Raw genomic sequence first — 14882 nt, 5'->3', positions numbered from 1 at the left:
GGAGGTGAGGGAATTGGTGTGGGTGCAGGTTTAGCAATTCCTACGGTGGCAGGGGAAGGTGCCAGGAATATGGTGTGGTCTGGTGGGGATATGGATCTCTGACGAGGGAGTCGTGGAGGGAATGGTCTCTCCAGAATGTTGATAGAGGTGGGGAGGGAAATATATCTGTGGTGGTGAGGCCCATTTAGAGGTGGCAGAAGTGGCGGAGGATGATGCCGTGTATGCAGATGTTGGTGGAGTGGAAGGTGAGGACTGGGGGTTCTAGTCCATGTTGCATTGGGAGGGGTGGGTTCAAAGGCGGTGGTGCGGGAAGTGGAAGAGATGTGCTGGAGGGCATCGTCAAGCACATGGGAAGGGAAATTGCCAACTTAGAAGAAGGAGGCCATCTGGGATTTTCTAAGGTCGAACAAATGCGGCAGAGGAATTGGGAATAAAGGATGGCGTCTTTACAGGAGTAGGGTGAGAGGAGGTGTAGTCTAGGTAGCTGTGGGAGTCGGTGGGCTTGCAGTAGATGACTGTTGTTAGTTGGTCGCCAGAGTTGGAGAGGTCCAAGAAGGGGAGGGAGGTGTCTGAGATGGTCCAGGTGAACTTAAGGTCGCTAGACCACTGCCTCTAATCTCAGCATTAACTCTTCACCTCTTGGTGCAAGAGAATATGCTTTCACCTCACTCCTGATGTGTGTGCAATGACAAAAGCAACTAAATTATTAATGTTTTTCAAAGGATAGCTGCTACTGCTACCATGTTGAAGGGCTCCTTCATTTAATTGACCCAAATCTGTATTGTCCACCCACCAGATCTTGGATCATCTTGTAAATGAACTACTACATTATACTGTATAATTTCATCTATCTGCATTTTATGCTTATGCATGCCAACTTAACTCAAACATTTAAAATTCTCCTCATAATTTCTGTAACTTTTGTCTAATCATTTAATTCCCTCTGTAATTTTCTCAAGTATACCCTCCATGTCAAGCTCACAATGGTATTTCGCTGAAGAATGCAGTTGTAGTAATGAAGCTGGCTTTTGTAATGCAATACCAGCACATATTACCAATCCTGTACAGAGGTTCATATCTGAAGTACCAGGCAACAGACACTGAACAACTCAAAACAGTCATTGTTCCTATTATAACAACTGCTGTTTTCTCTGCACAATACTCAGAGAGTAGTAAGGGTGTGGAATGCTTTGCCTGCAACGGTAGTAGATTGGCCAACTGTAAGTACATTTAAGTCGTCATTGGACAAGCATATAGATGTACATGGAATAGTGTAGGTTAGATGGGCTTCAGATTGGTATCACAGGTCGGCGCAACATCGAGGGCCAAAGGGCCTGTACTGCGCTGTAATGTTCTAAGTAATACTTAGATTTCAACTTTGCACAACGTATGGCCATAAATCAATCGAAGGTGTAAGCAGCTGTGAGCTGGACAGAAATCTCTTGATGTGAAAATGAGTGCATAAATAAAACTAAGCCAAGGGTGTAATGAACAGAAATGAGTGCTGGCATTTGATCCGACCAGTTCGAAATAATAGAAGTTCAGTGATAACAACCAGGAGGTTGGCAGCTGCCATTCTGAGCAGGTGGTGAGAAATACATTTGGAGAGGCCACAATTTCCTCGGGACAGAGTGATAATCACTACTACATTAACTAGAAGAGAGAAAAAAAGGAAAACAAATAAAGCAAAACCTCATCTAGAGAGTTTACAAAGTCCAGAACATATCTAAAGTTCTGGTTAAACATTTGAGACTGATTTTTCTAAATGGAATACACTTTCAGATTTTAAAAAAGTACATCTGTTTACAGCTTTAGAAGCTAGGACAGTGTAATAAATTATCATTAAGACATCCCTAAATCTGATGATAAAAGAAACTGCATATTTCAACTGGCACACTCAAAAGTGAGGTTAAATTGACTTAAAATGTTTAATTTTACAGGACATTCCAGTGCAGAGATCTTAGTGAAATAGCGAGGAGGAGTTGGAAGTGGAAGTATTGAATTTAATATATTGGTCAGTGTGTGAAGACACTTTAAATGGTGAGGTAACATTTCGTAGCAGCAGTAGTTCATTAATGCGTTTATATACTGCTTGAACTGGACTATTTTCCTTCGGGAGTGCATGTTGATATCTCTGTCCAACACAAAGAAGGTGAATCATCTCTATATTTGGCAGTGACGGAACACTTGACTCCAATTCACAGCAGTAAAAGCTGAGAAAGCAGCTCACCAGTAACTCGAAACACTGCAAGAATTGGATAGTAAATATGTTCTATCTGAATCATTACTGAATACATGTATCCCATTTTAGTGTTCAGAAGTGATGTCTATTGTCTGGAAATGAGAGCTCCTGAAAACATTCTGTGCTGAGACCTGCCAACGGACCATTGTTTATATGGTGAGTAAGTTTCCACTGGGACAGTTCTCCTCTCGAACGTTGCTAACAGGTACAGTGCACTGTCATTTGAACAAACAAATTACATCAGCAATGTTGACTTCATTGAAATAGAAATTTTGGACAACCACAGCAAACTTCTTAGTCCAGGACCTTCTCCAGAACAGAAAACAAGGTTCCAAGCTCCCTTTAAGTAAAATTGCTCATTTGTGCCAAAGGTTTCACGGTATTATATGAATTTCTGTACAGCCCTCACTCTATGCAAGGTCACCAGCCGACTAGTTTGACTCTGTTAATTAAACTTCCACTGTTGCAATGCATAATTTTAAAGGGCATCATTCAAGCTTACTTTTGGATGTGTGCCAGAAATTATTTTGGGTCTTTGTACAGTACAGAATGCAATATAATGATGAACAAGGATAGACTATGTGCACTTTAGACCTGCTCTGCCATTCAGTCTGATCATGGTTTATCTTCTCCGTGAACTCAGCCTTTCTACAATGCAACTCTCATCTCTAAGAACAGTCAGAAAGAGGACCCAGTACTTTTACCCAGACATTCTGTTGTGTGACAGACAAAGGCAGGGAACAGAACCAGAATTTAATTAAACAAACCTTTCTTTATTTAACTTTTTCAGTGAATAGTATAAAACACAGAGCAGTTGCAATACCTACTCAGTGCCATACAGCATAGAATTAAAACCTTCAGTCCAACCCGTCCATGCCAACTAGGTTTCCCAAACTAAACTAGTCCCATTTGCTTGCATTTGGCACATAAACCTCTAAATCTTTACCATTCATGTACCTGTCGAAAGGTCTTTTAAATGTTTTAACTGTACCTAATTTATCTCTTTCTCTGACTGTTCATTCCACAAAGAAACTATCCTTTGAAAAAGCTGCATCTCAGGTCCCTTTTTAAATCGTTGACCTCTCACTGTAAAAGTGTGCCCTCTAGTTTTGAATTCATCCTAAGGAAAAGATCTGTGCTATTCATCTTACCTATGCCCCTTATGATTTTATAAACCGCTGTAAGGTCACCCTTCAATCTTCTACATTTCAGTGAAAGAAGTCCCAGACTATCTAGTCGCTATTTATAACTCAAATCTGGGTGGGTAGAGTGAAAGTCTTTCATTGATATTTCTTCATTACATGCGTTAGGACGTTGATAGAACGTAGAACAGTGCAGCGCAGTACAGGCCCTTCAGCCCATGATGTTGTGCCGAGCATTTATCTTAATCGAAAATCAGTCTAACCTACACACCCCTCAATTTACTGCTGTCCATTAGCTTGTCCAGTAGTCGCTTAAATGTCCCTAATGTCTCTGACTCTACTACCACCGCAGCAGTGTTTTCCATGCATCAACTGCTCTCTGCGTAAAGAACCTACATCTAACATTTCCCCTATACCTTCCTCCAATCACCTTAAAATTATGACCCCTCGTGACAGCCATTTCTGCGCTGGGAAAATTTCTCTATCTATTCTATCTATGCCTCTTATTACCTTCGATCAAACCATCTCTCTTCGTTCTTCTCTCTAGCATGAAAAGTCCGAGCTCACTCGACCTCTCTCCATAAGACAAGCCCTCAAAACCAGACAGCCACCTAATAAATCTCCTCTGCACCCTCTCTAAAGCATCTGCATCCTTCCTATAATGAGGTGATCAGAACTGGACACAATATTCCAAATGTGGGCTAACCAGGGTTTTATAGAGCTGCAGCAAAAACTGCGCAGCTGTTAAACTCAGTCCCCCTGTTAATGAAAGCCAACACACCATGGTCCTTCTTAACAACCCTATCAACTTGGGTGGCAACTTTGAGGGATGTATGTACATGGACCAGAAGACTCCACTGTTCTTCCACACTGTAATCGAAAATTAACAAAATTAACATTTACTGTGAAATCTTTAAGAGAATGCTTTGCTAAATTTAATGCTTTGCTGAATCTTGCAGTCGAGGAGACAACTTGGCTTTGCTGAACTTTGCAAATAGGAGAAAGTGAGGACTGCAGATGCTGGAAACCAGAGGTGAAAAATGTGATGCTGGAAAAACACAGCAAGCCAGGCAGATGCTGCTGAACTTTGCAAATATTCAACCTGACCTTGTGAGCAGTTGAATTCATCAAAAAAGCTAAGGAAAACGTAAAGACAGTAAGCAATTATATCCACGGCAAGACAATGAGAAAATAAGGAGCTTGAATGTTTCCCAGCTCTTGTCCTTGAGCGTGTGATAAGAATAGTATAAAAGAATGTGTGAAATTTGTTCAGGGCCCTTACACAAGGCGTTTTTGCCAAGTGTATTGGTCCCCTGCATGCAGAGGTTAAAAATAAAGCTTTTTCTTTGCTCTTGCTAGCAGTTGAGTCGAGTTGATTTAATTTCCACGCCAACAATCATGTCTTTAACCCTGCATTCAGCATTCAAGTTCAACCTTCCAAACTGAATCACTTCACATTTATCCAGGTTGAGTTCCATCTGCCACTTCTCAGCCCAGCTCTGCATCCTGTCAATGTCATGTCCAATCTCACATTGTAGCAATATGAAAACCTGGCAAGTACTATTAGGACAGAAAATCTAATATTGAATCTGTAACTAATATGACTTTGGGGTGGCGGGGTGGAAGCATAAAAGTATGTTGACTGAGGATTCTAGTTGTATAATATGAGTATTAATTATCACTTTTAATAGTGCTGTTATTGTTGATTACACTCAAGCTGCAAAATATTTGGCATGCTGCTATGAACAGTCAAAGTGTTCCAATATATAAAATGACTGCCTTTGCCGCGTTAGTATGCAACATAATTAGTAAACACCATTCTCCCATCCAGCACTCCCAGTAAAGACACTACATTGCACACACCATTTTCCCATCCTGTAGTCCCAGTAATTATACACATTGGACAAAAGGATCATAAGTTTTTAAAAATTCATTTATGGGACTTGGGCGTTGCTGGCTCGCCAACATTGGTAGCCTATCCCGATTGGCCCTTGAGAAGGTGGTGGTGAGCTGTGTCCTTGAATAAGTGAACTGATGGATGAAGTCATCAAGAATGCTATCAAGAAAACCTTGCTCACTATAATAATACTAAGGCTTTAGAAGGTGCATTGTGTCCTGTGGTGATTTTTATACAGGAAGGTTAAGACAGGTCATGAGCAGTCTGCTTCAGGTCAATAAAGTAAACAGCTGTGAGACTCCCATGGAACCAGGAATTTTAGTTTAGTTTTCAGTAGCTGTTGGGTTGTAAAAGCTGCTAGATCTCTCCTTTTACTAGAGCTAAAACCTTGGATTATTTCCTGCTGCTAGAATTGTATGTGAGACAATCTATTTTACTGACTTTGCCTTTGTCAAAGGTGTGTTTCTGGAATGTTATTATATTGGAACTAGTTAAATAAAATATTAATCTTGAAAGTTTTCCAATAGAGTTAAGCTGCTCAAATGCTTCTTTCTTTTGTTGTGTTTTAACTATATTGTATGAATAAAGTGTTTTTTTCCGTTCAAGCCTGGTGGTTTAATGAATCAAATTGCATCCAGAATGCTACACCTGGCACGAATCTCTTAAAATAAATGCTATGGTTGACGCACTCTCTTCAACATATTTTGAGTGGTTTTGTCTGGCCCATCATGACTGGGGGCTCATCTGGAATCAAAACCATTAATTCCAGGTTGGTTACAGGATTATCGGACTCTAAAACAGTGGGATCCAGGTTCGATTCTAGCCTCGGGCGACTGTCTGTGTGGAGTTTGCACATTCTCCTCGTTCTGCGTGTTTCCTCCAGGTGCTCCAGTTTCCTCCCACAATGTGCAGGTCAAGTGGGTTGACCATGGTAAATTGCCCACAGTGTTCAGTGCATTAGTCAGAGGGAACTGAGTCTGGGTGGGTTACTCTTCGGATGGTCAGTGTTGACTTGTTGGGCCGAATGGCCTGTTTCCACATTGTAGGGAATCTAATCTAACCTTGTTACTACTGCACCTTTCCAACATCTAAGAGAATCTAATCTAATCATCGACTTCAATCTGTGAGAGATAGAATTGAGGAATAGAGAAATCCTCGGGTAGTAATGGAAAATGAGATCTCTTTGAAGATGATCAAGATAGTTTATCACAGGGTAAAATGGAACCCCATTGGGGAAAAAGATAAGTGGAAAAGTTCAGGTGTTTTCACTGTAATAAAGTAGGCCACATGAAGTCACAGTGTTGTCAAGATCACAAAGCCACAGATTGAAGCAAAAGGAGAAATCAAGGAGTAAAGATAAGGAAGTTGAAGCACATTTAACAGACCAAGTTTCATTAAATGGTTGAGAAAAATTAAGAACAGCCGGAGGACAAAGTGATATTGTTAGTTCAGAGAAAGTAGCTGAGTTACAAAGGAAAGATGAAAAACTAAATCAATTGTATCAAACAACATACACAGCTGAAGATTCTGAGTGTATCTCAAAACATTACTATTTTTAAAAATAAAGTCTTGATGAAATGGAGACCATCACAGAATCAGGTGGATGAGAAATGGGCAGAAGTCCATCATGTTGTATTATCGGTGGGTAATAGAAAGAAGGTGCTGTGGGTAGCACCTGAATTAATGGCAGAGGTCATTTGGGAGTAACAAAAACTCAAACCAAAATATAGAAATAATTTAATTGGCCTGGACTGCATAAGGATTAGATTAGATTTTTAGATTAGTTTAGATTACAGTGTGGAAACAGGCCCTTCGGCCCGACAAGTCCACACCGACCCGCCGAAGCGAAACCCACCCATACCCCTACATTTACCCCTTACCTAACACTACGGGCAATTTAGTATGGCCAATTCACCTGGCCCTGCACATCTTTGTCACTGTGGGAGGAAACCGGAGCACCCGGAGAAAACCCACGCAGACACGGGGAGAACGTGCAAACTCCACACAGTCAGTCGCCTGAGGCGGGGATTGAACCCGGGTCTCTGACGCTGTGAGGCAGCAGTGCTAACCACTGCGCCACCGTGCCGCCCACGAAATAAAATTTAAAATTAACATTGTGGTAGATTTTAGATTAGATTAGATTACTTACAGTGTGGAAACAGGCCCTTCGGCCCAACAAGTCCACACCGACCCGCCGAAGCGCAACCCACCCATTACCCTACATTTACCCCTTTTACCTAACACTACTGGCAATTTAGCATGGCCAATTCACCTGACCTGCACATTTTTTGGACTGTGGGAGGAAACCGGAGCACCCGGAGGAAACCCACACAGACACGGGGAGAATGTGCAAACTCCACACAGTCAGTCGCCTGAGTCGGGAATTGAACCCGGGTCTCCGGCGCTGTGAGGCAGCAGTGCTAATCACTGTGCCACCGTGCCGCCCAAATGTGATTGACTTTTGGCGAACTTGTCATGTGCATCAGGTAATTGGAAATTCTCCAACAGTGATAAACCATGCACCTTTAATACCATTCCTGCATATGAGGAACCTTTCACATGAGTCTTAATTGATTGTGTTGGACCCCTACCTAAAATAAAAAGTGGGAATCAGTATTTGTTAACCATAATGGATGTGTCTACTAAATTTCCAGAGGCCATTCCATTACTCAGAATCACGGCTTTGGCTTAAGAAAATTGTAGAAGAATTACGCAAAATGCTTTACCAAATATGGACAACTCCCAGAGATACAACTGGATCAAGGGTCAGATTTTACATCAAACTATTTAAGAAAGTTTTAGATAGCTTCGGACTATCACAATTCAAATTTACTGCGTACCATTCTGTAAACGCAAGGAGCTTTAGAATGGTGGCATCAAAGACCTGTTGAAGAAGTTCAGAAAATTTCAGTGCACAGAGGAATGTCAGAAGGCTCTGTTGTTCGCTGCCAAAATGTTAGCCATACTTAATTATTCAAAGCCATTCAAAGTAGCTATTGATATGAGTGGTGTCAGTGCTATACTCTTGCAAGAAAACAACAAGAGGATAGAATTTTTTCCAGAAAATTGAATATTCATCAACAGAAATATTGTACAGATGAGGAGACCTTAAGTTTGGTGTTGGCATTGCAATATTTCAAAATTTATATTCAATCTGGCTTAAAAAGAATATATATATATATATATATATATTCATCATAACCTCTTAAAATCTTTGGAAAAATTTAAGGATGAAAATACCAGGAGTTTTAAATGGAGCTAATTGCAGCCATTCAGTTTGAAAAGTATACACGTGGCAGGACGAGCGAACATAATTGTCAAAGCGTTGTTGCATCTTTAAAGGAAGACAGGCATTCGATATTGGGGTAACGAAACAAACTGACGTGGACCAAATTACTGAATGTTTGCATGCTTAATGCCAATGTATTGTACATGTATTGTAGTGTATTAATAGCGTGAGGCTAAAGATTTTTAAAAATGAAGCGAACTTTTTATATTGATGTTTTTTTTGAGGGAGATGTGGCTTTAAAAGGTGTATTTTGTCCTATTTTTATCAACAGCAGTTGAGACAGAGGTAACGATCAGTCTGTTTCAGCTCAATAAAGTAAACAACTTGTGAGGCTTTGGTTTTTATTTAAATGTTTGGAACGCTAGAAGCAACCTGAGTGAGTGAGGCAACTTTCCAGAAAACCGGGAGTTTATGGTTTTAGCTTTCAGTAGCTGTTACGATTGTGAAAGCTGTTCCATCTGTCTTTGCTACAGCGAAAAGCTTGAGTTCTCTAGAATTGCATGTGAAATCATCTATTTCGCTGTATTTGCCTTGCCAAGATTATATTTATTGGATAGTACTATATTGGAATAGTTGTTGTTTAGTAGTTAAATGATGTATTATTGTGTTAAGTTTTCCAGTAGAGTTGAGTTATTCCAATTCTTCTTTCCCTTGTTGTATTTTAATGAGATAGTGTATGAATAAAATGTGCTTAAAGCCTGGCAGTTAAACAAATCCAATTGCTTCTGGTGTACAATGCCTGGCACTTGCAATTAGAATAAGAAAACATTAGGGTCTAGCCTATATCCAATAACATGGTTTGAGACTTTTTTTAGATTAGATTAGATTAGATTAGATTACAGTGTGGAAACAGGCCCTTCGGCCCAACAAGTCCACACCGACCTGCCGAAGCGAAACCCACCCATACCCCTACCCCCGCACTTACATTTACCCCTTACCTAACACTACGGGCAATTTAGTATGGCCAATTCACCTGACCCTGCACATCTTTGGACTGTGGGAGGAAACCAGAGCACCCGGAGGAAACCCACACAGACACGGGGAGAACGTGCAAACTCCACACAGTCAGTCGCCTGAGGCGGGAATTGAACCCGGGTCTCTGGCGCTGTGAGGCAGCAGTGCTAACCACTGTGCCACCGTGCCGCCCACTGGTCTGGTTCATAACTTTGTCAATAACCTACACACTAATACTACACTTGGAGTCCACCAGGATACTTCATAGAATCCCAACAGTGTGGAAACAGGCCATTTGGCCCAACAAGTCCACAGTAACCCTCCGACAAAATAACTGATTTCTAGAAGTGAGGTGTGAGTCACTGCCCTTGACATCAAGGCTTCATTTGTTCAAGTGTGGCATGAAGAAGCTCAAAGAAAACTGGAATAAATGATAACAGGGAGAACTTTTATTATGACATGGAGGTCAGCCCCTCTGTCACTTAAACCCGAGAAAAGTTCACCTCGCCACATAATTTGTTTAAAATATTAAAAATCACACAACACCAGGTTATAGTCCAACAGGTTTAATTGGAAGCACACTAGCTTTCGGAGTGACACTTCTTCATCAGGCAATTACCTGATGAAGGAGTGTCGCTCCGAAAGCTAGTGTGCTTCCAATTAAACCTGTTGGACTATAACCTGGTGTTGTGTGATTTTTTAACTTTGTACACCCCAGTCCAACACCGCACCTCCGAATCATGTTTAAAATATGAGTGACAGAGAACTCCCAATTCCCACTATTTGAAGAAAGTAACATCAATTTATGTTTTAACTCTAAAAGTGAACATTAGAAAACAACTGTTCATAACTCTAAGCCCCTCCCCTTTCTCTTAACTGCTTATTATTTGCCTCTAACTCTATAACAATAAGACACTTATTAAAATTACATCAACTTAATTTCAAAACCATACAGCCGCTGTCATCTTCTATGTCTGTCTTCTTCTGGCTGAAGATCTCCCTGGATTATAGTCTTATCTTATTGCGAGGATGCTTCATATGAAAAGGTACCTTTAATAGGGAGTGGTTCCTAATTTCTTGGAAAGCAAGATATTAGATCTCCAGGCTTATCTATCTTGATGGCAATTGCTCTCTCTGACCAATTTTCAAAAGGTCCACATTTTATATCCCCCTCAATATCAGATCATCTCATTGGTTTGATATTGGCAAAAGAATAAATTCAAACTCAGTTGAGTTTTAGAATCCTGGAGCATAATTTAAACTGGTTAAATTTGAATTGTCAAAACAACAACCAAACCTCAGTTGTGCATTTCACAGGCAAATGTTACATATTTTCAATTTCCAGTACACTCTGGGACTGCCACCTAGTCACATACAGACGTGCTTGTTAACTCTCAGTTCAGAAGACCATTCATTATCTCTTAAAGGTACAGTACGTGCCTTCAACTTCATAACCGCTCACCCCCTTAAAGAAAAAAATGAACCATCACAATGAAAAGATTTTGCTTTTAATTCTTAATCCCATTACAATGAAATACATAGGTCATTAATTTAAGTTATGGTTTTCATTTTAATTTCTGCACACATATATAACATTGGAATCTGTCAAATATTATCTCCACTTTTTCCTTTTAAATCCACGATAACATATCTGCTATTACATTTTCTATGACCCATAACATGCACAATGTCTCTAACATAAGATTACAATGAAATAGTTTCATATTTTTGTCTTTAAATCTTTCCAAGTCTGTAAGAGGATTGTGGTCAGTGTACATACATTTCTTGGCACATTGCTTGTCACATAACCATTAAAATGTTGTAAGGCCAGTACCAAACTTAATAATTCTTTTTTGATGGTAAAGTATTTTCTCCGGTGGGTGTTGAATTTCTTTGAAAAGTAGCCAACTGGCCACTCAGTTCCATCATCTTGCTGTAGCAGGACAGCTCAACTTCTATGTTGCTAACATCAATTGCAATTTTGAAGGGTTTCAAAAATTTTGGTGTAGCTAAAACTGGTGCAGTGGCTATTACTGCTTCTAAATTCTCAAATGTCTCCTGGAATTTTTCTGTCCACCAAAATTTTTCTTCTTTCGTACATCTGTTAGCGATACCACCACAGGATTACTAAGAAGGAAATATGCAGAGGAAAAATGAGGTACGAAGGTAAACTGGCCAAGAATATTAAGGAGGATAGTAAAAGCTCTTTTAGATATGTGCAAGGCAAAAAAATGGTTAGGACAAAAATTGGGCCCTTGAAGACAGAAACAGCGGAATATGTTACTAGGTACAAAGAAATGGCAGAGGAATTAAATGGGTACTTCAGATCTGTGTTCACTGGGGAAGACACAAGCAATCTCCCTGAGGTAACAGTGGCTGAAGGACCTGAACTTAAGGGAATTTATATTTGCCAGGATTTGGTGTTGGAGAGACTGTTAGGTCTGAAGGTTGATAAGTCTCCGGGGCCTGATGGTCTGCATCCCAGGGTACTGAAGGAGGTGGCTCGGGAAATCATGGATGCTTGGTGATTATTTTCCAGAGTTCAATAAATTCGGGGTCGGTTCCTGAGGATTGGAGGGTGGCTAATGTTATACCACTTTTTAAGAAAGGTGGGTGAGAGAAAACAGGAAATTATAGACCAGTTAATCTGACCTCAGTGGTGGGAAAGATGCTGGAGTCTATTATAAAGGATGAAATTACTGCACATCTGGATAGTAGTAACAGGATAGGACAGAGTCAGCATGGATTTATGAAGGGGAAATCATGCTTGACTAATCTTCTTGAATTTTTTGAAGATGTAACTATAAAGTTGGACGAGGGAAATCCAGTAGATGTAGTGTACCTGGACTTTCAGAAAGCTTTTGATAAAGTCCACACAGGAGGTTAGTGAGTAAAATTAGGGTGCATGGTATTGGGGGCAAAGTACTAGATTGGATTGAAAATTGGTTGGCTAATAGGAAACAAAGGGTAGTGATAAACGGCTCCATTTCGGAATGGCAGGCAGTGACCAGTGGGGTACCGCAGGGATCCGTGCTGGGACCGCAGCTTTTTACAATATATGTTAATGATATAGAAGATGGTATCAGCAATAACATTAGCAAATTTGCTGATGATACAAAGCTGGGTGGCAGGGTGAAATGTGATGAGGATGTTAGGAGATTACAGGGTGACCTGGACAAGTTAGGTGAGTGGGCAGATGCATGGCAGATGCAGTTTAATGTGGATAAATGTATGGTTATCCACTTTGGTAGCAAGAACAGGAAGGCAGACTACTACCTCAATGGAATCAATTTATGTAAAGGAGCAGTACAGAGACACCTGGGTGTTCTTGTACACCAGTCAATGAAGGCAAGCATGCAGGTACAGCAGGTAGTGAAGAAGGCTAATAGCATGCTGGCCTTCATAACAAGAGGGATTGAGTATAGAAGCAAAGAGGTGCTTCTGCAACTGTACAGGGCCCTGGTGAGACCACACCTGGAGTACTGTGTGCAGTTCTGGTCTCCAAATTTGAGAAAAGACATTCTGGCTATTGAGGGAGTGTAGCGTAGGTTCACGAGGTCAATTCCTGGAATGGCAGGATTACCTTACACTGAAAGACTGAAGCGACTGGGCTTGTATGAAAGGATTGGACCCTCTGGCAGTAGGAAACATCTTTCCACTGATGGGTGAGTGCCGAACCAGAGAACACAGCTTAAAAATACGGGGTAGACCATTTAGGACAGAGCTCAGGAGAAACTTCTTCACCCAGAGAGTGGTGGCTGTGTGGAATGCTCTGCCCCAGAGGGCAGTGGAGGCCCACTCTCTGGATTCATTTTAGAAAGAGTTGGATAGAGCTCTCAAAGATAGTGGAATCAAGGGGTATGCAGATAAGGCAGGAACAGGATACTGATTAGGAATGATCAGCCATGATTATATTGAATGGCGGTGCAGGCTCGAAGGGCTAAATGGCCTACTCCTGCACCTATTGTCTATTGTCTATTGTCTATTGTTTAGTACTGAAGTTTGAACATCTTTCTGGTAGAATCCGCTTAGTCCCAAAAATCAAAGCACCTTTTTCTTTGAGGATGGTCATGGAAATTCGTCAATGGCCTTTGTCTTCACGTTCCTTGGAGGCAACCTTCCATGACAGATGTTATGTCCCAACAACGTCACCTCTGACTTCGTAAATTCTGTTTTGTTAAGTTTATTACCAGTTTTGATTCTCGTAGTCATTCAAAGAGCTCTGCCAACTGTACTCATTAAGTATCACTTCATCATCCAGATAGACTGCAAAGTTTGTTAATCCAGCCACAACTCTGTTCATGAGTCTTTAGAATGTAGCTGGTGCATTCTTCATTCAAAAGAACATCACTTTGAATTGAGAGAGCCCATTTGGGGTTACAAATGCAGAAGCTTCATGCATTTTCTCTGATAAAGATACCTGTCAATAACCACGCAGTAAGTCCAACTTCATGATGTAAGTGGCTTGAAAAAATTTCTTTCCAGTCGTCCAATCTTGGTATTGGATAGGAGTTCAGTTTTGACCTTCTTATAGTCCTCACAAAATTGTTGAGTCACATCAGATTTCGAAACTAACATGAATGGTGAACTCCACTCACTCTGACTCGGTTCAATGATATCTTCATTGAGCATTGCATCCCCTTCCTTCTGGACCTGTGTGGCTTTGAAAGGATTTGAAAGGGTGTTGTTTTATTGGAAAAGAATTCCCTACTTCCACCTCATGCACAAAAATATCAGTCCTGTCCATCTTATTCCTGCATATGTCCTCAGACTGTTGCAACAAACTTTTCAACTGAGTCCTTTGCTCCTGCGACAGATAGTTCACAAACCTATCCCACTCCTCAACGACTTCCTCATTATTTAATGTACTTTGAGGCACATCATACACCACAACATCTGGATTTGATTCCTTAATTTGCGTGGCAATAACTAACACCTGTTTCTCCAGTTCCCTGTCTCTATTATAGTAACATTTCAACACATTTACATGACATACCTGACACAAGTTTTTCTATTTGGTGTCTTTACCAGACAGCTTACCTGGCAACCTTTTTCTTAATTTGAGAGGGACCACAAAAACTAGCATTCAAGGGATCTGCTACCACTGGGAACAACAGTAGTCTGTCATCTCCACAGGAAAATATCTGAAATTTAGAGTTTTTATCTGCCACCTTCTTCATTCTGTGCTGTACTCTCTTCAAGTGATGTTTAGTTTACTAGCCTACCCAATTTAATCTCTTCCTCACCTCACATAAATAATCCAAGTGTGAAATCTCCGACTTCGGTCCTATCAATTTTCCTAAAATTAGTTTCAAAGGCCCTCTCACGTCATATCGAATATTACCTCAAAGGGAGTAA

The sequence above is a fragment of the Chiloscyllium plagiosum genome, unplaced genomic scaffold (genome assembly GCF_037043375.1).
Source record: "Chiloscyllium plagiosum isolate Xiang-an unplaced genomic scaffold, Cpla_swu_hap1 HiC_scaffold_29, whole genome shotgun sequence".
Lineage (NCBI taxonomy): Eukaryota > Metazoa > Chordata > Chondrichthyes > Orectolobiformes > Hemiscylliidae > Chiloscyllium > Chiloscyllium plagiosum.
This window is presented reverse-complemented; position numbering follows the sequence as displayed.